This window comes from Miscanthus floridulus, chromosome 10 (assembly GCF_019320115.1).
Source record: "Miscanthus floridulus cultivar M001 chromosome 10, ASM1932011v1, whole genome shotgun sequence".
Classification (NCBI taxonomy): domain Eukaryota; kingdom Viridiplantae; phylum Streptophyta; class Magnoliopsida; order Poales; family Poaceae; genus Miscanthus; species Miscanthus floridulus.
In genome coordinates, this window is record NC_089589.1 from 119,036,226 (window position 1) to 119,044,421 (window position 8,196).

Below are 8,196 nucleotides of genomic sequence, written 5' to 3' on the forward strand. Positions count from 1 at the left end.
CCGCCGCCCATGATGCTCCTGAACGGCCGTCTGCTGGTCTGCCCTACTCGCAGTAGGGGCTCCCCGTGCTGTCGCACTCCACGCCCAAACCTGCGGAGGGGATGAGCGTCGGACGGGGGAGGAAACGGAGAAAGGGGAGGAGTGGCAGCGCCAGTGGGGAGGGGAGGGGCATGAAACAGAGCATGCCGTCACTACTGCCCAGCGAAGTAGTCTCATTGCCCTTGGCTGTAATCTTTTTGGAAAGGAAAAAAAAACAGAGAATGGCCAAACTAGTCACCATGCATACCGGCATCTATGTATGATGACCATAGCCACAAGCTGGAAACTAACGCGCAAACGGCTATTTTCTTCTTGTTCGCCAAACAGGATAGACTCCTGAAGATCCATGTGACCGTACATAACGTGGAATCAATTCAGTGCACTAGAAACAGAGCAAATGAATTTGCATTTTGAGAGCCTCAAGTATCCAAACCAACTGCACTCAACAGGAACGTTAACACACCCTACAATCTTGTAAACAGTTATTACTGCAAATTGCGGCCAACCAGTTCCGGTAGCTACAAACAAGGTTAGTGAGGTCTGGGCCCAACTCTGCCTCATCGGAAGAACATTGTGTTCTTTCTATTCATTCCTGGTCTCCAGGTCACCGTTTGTAGGTTCTTGATACCAAACTCTGTCAGTGAAACACAGGATTCTTTCTTAGGGAAACAGGAGAAAACAAGGTTTGGAGAAAAAACCGGGAAGGGAAAGGACGAAGAGGCAAGAGAAGAGTTGTAGCCAGCGAATTTTTCACCTGTTCATTCATGTCGGATACCCCAATGTGCTTGGCGAATTAGGATGGGCTGCGGTTGCATGTGGATATCTGTACGACTAGATATCTTGTCTCTCTTGGATCATTCGAAAAACTGAAATTGAGGCAGAAAAAAGAATAAATTAATCTCACAAGAAACAGAAAAGGACACGAAGCTATACGGGAAGAATTTGAAAATGCAGCACCTGTATCTGCAGAGAAGCCGTTTATGGTAAGGCTGGGATGATTGGGGTGGATTTTACTGGCATGCCACAGCATAGCCATCAATTCCTTCTCCTAGTCCATGCTAGCGCCTTCACGATCCTGTAACAACACGGATTATGCTGCTACGGATAGTGTCTGGATTGCGAACTCAAATAGTAGTAGAGTGCATACAGGAACGATAAATGGACTTGGTCGCCGCCGGTGAACTCGAGCCGCAGCTCGCCACCATCTACTACCGGCACGTTCCAAGACAAGTTCGAGTTCGCAACAGGTTCACCTCTTAAACGAGTTCGCTTACGGCTGTTTCCAACAGCACATCACCAGACGCAGCTGGGCTTGGGCTTCTTCTACTTCTTCCAGCTTGGGCCGTGGAACTTTGGGTTGGGCTTCCTAGCGCGCTTGCTCCTTTTCCCTTCTGGGCTTGTAGGTACCTTGCGCACTATGACATTTCCCCCTCCATTAGCAATGGCTTGTCCCCAAGCCGTGAACTCTGGGAACAGCCGAATGATTTTATCTTCTTCCTCCCAAGTAGCCAACTCAGCACGAGAATTCTTCCATTTGATCAGCAACTGATAACTTGTACGATGAGCCTTGTTGTGGACATGACAGTCCAGTACCATTTCTGGAGTTTGCATGGCAGAAGGTTCTTCAGGTATAATGGAGAAAACTGAATTGGTGCAGAGCCAGTTACCTTCTTGAGAAGCGAGACATGGAATACCGGATGAACCTTAGAATGACCGGGTAACTTTAGTTTATAAGCAACTTGGCCAACTCTGGACTCCACTTCATAGGGCCCAAAATAACGATAAGCCAGTTTATTGTAAACCCTGGAAGCCACAGAAGACTGAGCATAAGGCTGTATCTTGAGCCAGACTAAATCTCCAACTGAAAACTGGCGATCCACTCTATGTTTATTAGCTTGAGTCTTTATTTTCTGTTGTGCTCGAAGTAACTATTGATGGAGAAGGGCAGTAATAGAATGTCTCTGTATGAGCCAATCGTCCAGTTCAGGAATAACACAATCTTGCTCAGGATCAATGCCAAAGTGCCGTGGTGGATGACCATACAATATTTCAAAGGGTGTACGAGTAAGAGCAGAATGATAGCAGGTATTATACCAGAACTCAGCGAGGTGAAGCCATTGAGACCATTTCGCAGGAGTAGAATGAATAAAGCATCTGAGATAAGCCTCAATGCATTGATTAACTCGTTCAGTTTGACCATCATTTTGTGGATGATATGCTGAACTCATACATAAACTGGTGCCTGACAGTTTAAACAACTCTTTCCATATAGAGCTTGAGGCATTCCATGCAACTTATATACATGTTCCATATAGAGCTTCGCTATCTAGAGAGTAGAGAAAGGATGTCTCACCTTAATGAAATGAGAATACTTGGAGAATTTATCAACAATCACCAAGATGCAGTTATACTGATATAAAGAGGGCAAGCCTTCAATGAAATCCATAGTTACCACCTTCCAGGCCTGATCAGGAATAGGCAACAGTTGGAGGAGACCAGGATAAGGCACATGCTCAGACTTTGCTTGTTGACAAAGTAAGCAAGCAGCCACAAATTTCTGAATTGTATCCTTCATGTGAGACCAATAAAAGAGTGATATGTAACCAGAAATCCAGAATGTCCTCCTATGGGACTGGCATGTAACTGCTCAATAACAGTATGTTGAATATCATCAGAATGACCCAACCATATAGCACCTTTGTACTTGATAATACCCTGATCCAGAGAAAAATGGCCTTGAGGTGACTGTAAAGCTAAAGATTGCAAGAGCTTTTGAGCAGCTGGTTGATCCTTATAGCTATCCTGAACAGATTGTAACCAAGTTGGTAAGACAATAGACAAGGTAGACAAGATTCCAGTACTATGATTCATCCTGGAAAGAGCATTTGCAACACAATTGGTAGAGCCCTTTTTGTACAAGATTTTATACTGAAACCCCATGAGCTTAGTGATAGCTTTCTGCTGCCAATAAGAATTGAGTTTCTGATCTTGCAAATGAATCAGACTGCGTTGATCTGTTAGGATAGTGAACTCAGTAGGCATAAGATAAGCTTTCCATTGAGTTGGCAAGAAGAATGGCCAAACTCTCTTTTTCATAGGTTGACAGGCCCTGAGTTTTGGGGCCTAATGCTTTGCTGACAAAAGCAATAGGGTGCCCATCTTGTTGTAGGACTGCTCCAATTCCATGAGCAGATGCATTAGTCTCAATGACAAATGGTTTATGAAAATCAGGAATGGCTAAGACAGGAGCAGTAATAAGAGCAGTCTTGAGTAGTTGAAATGCCTTCTTAGTAACATCAGTACACACAAAAACAGTCCCCTTTTTAATCAACTCAATAAGGGGCTTAGCCAGCATATCAAAATTCTTGACAAAGCGTCTGTAGTATCCATCCAGACCCAAAAAACTTCTCAATTCCTTGACATTAGATGGTGTAGGCCAATTCTTTACATCAGATACTTTAGAAGGATCAGTTGAAACTGTTAGCTAATCTACTGTTACCGTGTGTAAACACAGGAAGGGAAGGCGGCGCCGAAAAGGCCCCCTGCTGTGATACTGTAGTCGCTGCAGGTGCAGGCGCCGCACGGCTCACCTGCAGCCCTGTAGAAACATGCAGTGGCCGACGCAGAGTCAGCCCTATCAGTGTTATCTAGTTACTGTTGTAGCATGTGGGCTGTACTAGGACTAGATAGATAGAGTTGTATAAATAGACATACACAGCAACTCAGTAAAGAGAGTTCAGATTTGCCATCTCACAGACAGGGCTTCGGCCAATGCTGTTGTCTTGCATTGTGCGTGCCTGCTCTGTTCTCCCTTTTTCTTCTAGCTCCAGCCATAGTGTGTGGGACGGACAACGCTTGTTCGTGGTCGGCATGGTTAGTGGGTGCTCGGCAACACTAGCGGGTGCTCGGCAAGACCGGTGAGTGGTTCACTCGCCTGAGCCAGTGATCCTGTGGGCCAACAAGTGGTATCGGAGCCGTACAAGCGCCATCGCCAGACTAACTGCTGGCGATGACGGGCGGTTCGGAGATGGGCGACAGCAGTGGCACTACTGTGGCTGCCCAGCCATGACCGGAGGTCGTTGTTCGCACGATGCTGGAGGTCAGCGGCACCAGTTGGCCGACGCTGACTCGCACCAACTATGGAGAGTGGTCGGTGACCATGAAGGTCAAGCTCAGAGCCCGACGACTCTGGAATGTTGTTGACAAGGGCACCGACAATGAGAAAGATGACATGTTAGCGTTGGAGGCTATCCTCGCTGCTGTACCGGCGGAGTACAGGGAGCCGTTGGGGACGAAGAGCTCGGCTAAGGAGGCGTGGGAGGCTATTGCGGCGATGCGCGTCGGTTCCGACCGCACAAAGAAGGCGACGGCCCAGCTTCTGAACCAGGAGTACACTATCCTTAAGTTCAAGGATGGTGAAACGGTGGAGGACTTCTCCCTCCACCTGCAGATGCTCATCAGCAAACTGAAGAGCCACGGCGTCACCATCAACGAAGAGGAGGCGGTCTCCAAGTACCTCCACTCCATGCTGGCAAAGTACATTCAGATCGCTCTCTCCATAGAGACGATGCTGGACTTGTCCACCCTCACCATTGAGGATGTGACAGGCCGTCTGCGGGCGGTGGACGAGCGCCTAGAGCAAGCGACAGCAACGAAGGACAGCGGGAAACTCCTGCTGATGGAAGAGGAGTGGGCTGCTCGGAAGAACTCCGAGAAGGCAGCCTCCTCCAGTCGCAGTGGCAAGGGCAAGCACCGTGGTAGAACTTCTTCGGAGAAGAAGCAAGTCGACCCCAACGCCTGTCGGTGTTGCAGGAAGATGGGCCATTGGGCACGGGAGTGCCCAAATCGCAAGCAGGAGAAGAAGGCTCAGGCTCACCTGGCGCAAGCTGAGGATGAGGATGAGGCCACTATCCTGATGGCGACGTTCTGTTCACTGCACGACATCGAGGCAGAGGAGAAGGAATAGGCGACGACGGTGGAAGGACCTGGGAAGGCCCTAAAGACCGTCAACCTCGATGAACCGCACGCCCAAGTTCACCTCGGGCGTGTGGGCGCCGACTAGGAGCAGCGGTGGTATCTAGACTCTGGTGCCAGCAACCACACGACGGGCTCCAAGGGATCCTTCTCCGAGCTCGACGGCGATGTTACCGGTACGGTGAAGTTTGGTGATGGATCAAGGGTGGCTATCCAAGGGCGTGGCACCATCATCTTTAGATGCCAGAACGGGGAGCACCGCGCGCTAACGGATGTATACTACATCCCGCAGCTGCGTTCAAGCATCATCAGCATTGGTCAGCTGGATGAGCGCGGTAGCGAGGTACTGATCAAGGACAGCGTCCTTAGGATCAGGGACCGAGAGCAGTGACTTCTTGCCAAGGAGAAGGGGTCCCTAAACTGGTTGTACTTGCTCGACCTGAAGGTAGAGCAGCTGGTGTGCCTAGCGGCAAGGCACTCCGAGGAACCGTGGATGTGGCACGCCCGGTTCGGACATCTCAGCTTTGACGCGCTTGGTCGGCTAGAGAAGATGGTCCAAGGGCTACCACACATCAAGCACGGAGGCAAGCTATGTGACAGCTGCCTGCCCGGGAAGTAGAGAAGGCTACCTTTTCCAAAGACGGCCAAGTATCGCGCGGAGGAAGCTCTTGAGCTCGTCCACGGCGACCTCTACGGGCCGATCATGCCTGCTACATGTGGTGGTCGACGGTACTTCCTCCTGCTCATGGACGATTGCAGTTGCTACATGTGGCTGCAACTCCTGATGAGCAAGGACGAAGCGGCGGCGGCGATCAAGAAGTTCAAGACGCGTACGGAGGCCGAGAGCGACAAGAAGCTCCACGTGCTGAGGACTGATCGTGGTGGTGAATTCACTTTGGTGGAGTTCGTTGTGTACTACGCGGATTAGGGTGTGGGGCAACACCACACCACGCCGTACTCGCCACAACAGAATGGCATGGTGGAGCGATGGAACCAGACGGTGGTTGGCATGGCCTGATCCATGATGAAGGCCAAAGGAATGCCGACAAGGTTCTAGGGAGAGGCGATGACCACGGCGGTGTTCATCCTCAACCGTGCTCCGACCAAGGCCCTGACGGGCAAGACGCCATTCGAAGCTTGGTATGGGTGCAAGCCGAACGTGTCATTCCTCCAGACATTCGGTTGCATCGGCCACGTCAGGAAGACGAAGCCGAACCTCACCAAACTAGAGGACAGGAGCACACCGATGGTGTTCCTGGGCTACACGGAGGGTACCAAGGCATACCGGATCTACGACCCTCACGGAGACAAAGTCCTTGTCTCGTGCGACGTCGTGTTCGACGAGAAGGCAACTTGGGACTGGAGCAGTCTGAGCACGGGGGAAGTTAACAGCTTCACCAGCACCTTCGTCGTCATGTACTTGGTCATCCATGATGGTGGAGACGCTGGGGAACAGGTGCCGAGCACTTCGGGAGGAGCGCCAAGCACTCCGGTGGTAGAGTCAAGCACTCCTGGGGCAGTGCCGAGCACTTCGGGAGGGATGCCGAGCACTCCGGGAGGAGTGTCGTGCACTTCTGGAGGGATGCCGAGCACGCTAGGAGTGGTGCCAGGAGGTTCTGCAGTGGTGGCGACCACTTCAAGAAGGGTGCCGAGCACTCCCATGGCAGAGCCAAGACGTCTTGCAGTGGTGCCAACTGCTCCAAGACTGAGGCTGGGCACTCCTACAGTGTGGCCGAACACTACAGGAGTTATGACGAGCTATCCAGAAGCAGTGCCGAGCACTTCAGGTGCTATGTCGGGCACTCCAGCGGAACAGGGAACTCCATCGATGCCGATCGAGTTCACCTCACCTCCAAGTGACATCACTGAGTTCGTGGATGCCTACCACGAAGGTGAGGAGGTGCGGTTCCACAGGCTGGACGACATTGTCGGCGGCACAGGTCCCTTAGGACTGGCGGGCAGGCTGCTCAACGACGCAGAGCTACTACTCGTCAGTGCAGAGGAACCACCCACGTTTGTGCTAGCCGAGCGCGATGGAAACTAGCGACGGGCGATGCTAGAGGAGATGAAGGCGATCGAGGAAAACGAGACTTGGTAGCTCGTCGATCCACCTCCAGGATGCCGTCCGATCAGCCTGAAGTGGGTGTACAAGGTCAAAAGGGATGAGCTCGGCGCCATTATCAAGTACAAGGCGCGCCTCATCGCCTAAGGCTTTGTTCAGCGCGAGGGCATCGACTTCGATTAAGTCTTTGCACTAGTAGCGCGCATGTAGTCGGTTCGTTTGCTACTAGTTTTGGCAGCAGTAAAGGACTGGCGCGTCCATCACTTGGACGTTAAATTGGCCTTCCTCAACGGCGAACTAGCGGAAATGGTCTTCGTCAGGCAACCTCCAGGGTTCGTCGTCAAGGGAGAGGAGCACAGGGTGCTCTGACTGCGCAAGGTGCTCTACGGGCTGCGGCAGGCCCCTCGAGCATGGAACGCCAAGCTTGACGCCACGCTGGGCGAACTTGGGTTTCAAAGGTGCGCAACCGAGCATGCGCTCTACACGTGAGGACGGGGGAAGGAAGAGCTCGTGGTCGGTGTGTATGTGAATGACTAAATCGTCACCGGCGCGCGCACGGAGGACATCAACAGCTTCAAGCGCGAGATGGCAGCTCATTTTTGAATGAGCGATCTCGGCGCTCTCTCCTACTACCTTGGCATAGAGGTGAGACAAGGGAAGGAGGAACTCACGCTCGGTCAGAGTGCGTATGCCTCCAAGCTGTTGGAGAGGAGCGGCATGGTGGAGTGCAAGCCATGCGTGACTCCAATGGAGGAGCGACTGAAGCTGACGAAGGCCAGTACCACGGCGAAGGTGGATGCAACACTCTACCGGAGCATCGTCGGCGGTCTGCGCTACCTAGTCCACACGAGGCTGGACATTGCGTTCGCCGTGGGCTACGTCAGCCGCTTCATGGAGGATCCCAGAGAGAATCACTGGGCTGCGGTGAAGCGGCTACTGTGCTACGACAAGGGGACGGTGAATCATGGGATCATCTTCCCAAAGACCGGCGGGAGTAGGCTGCAGCTCACGGTGTTCAGCGATGCAGACATGGCGAGGGACATCGACGGACGACGGAGCACCTCTGGCGTACTCGTCTTCCTCGGGTCGGCCCCAATTTCATGGTTGTCGCTAAAACAGAA

The 8,196-nt window shown here is 52.0% G+C and overlaps 1 long non-coding RNA gene across 1 annotated transcript; it reads right to left on the reverse strand.

Moving 5' to 3' along the window:
- Window positions 1–465: 465 nt before the first annotated feature.
- On the reverse strand, window positions 466–1,115 carry LOC136485998 (uncharacterized). Its single transcript, XR_010766633.1, has 3 exons — window positions 997–1,115; window positions 794–905; window positions 466–673 (listed from the first exon to the last, which is right to left on the reverse strand). It is a non-coding gene; the product is annotated as an uncharacterized lncRNA (long non-coding RNA).
- Between the last annotated feature and the right edge of the window lie 7,081 nt (window positions 1,116–8,196).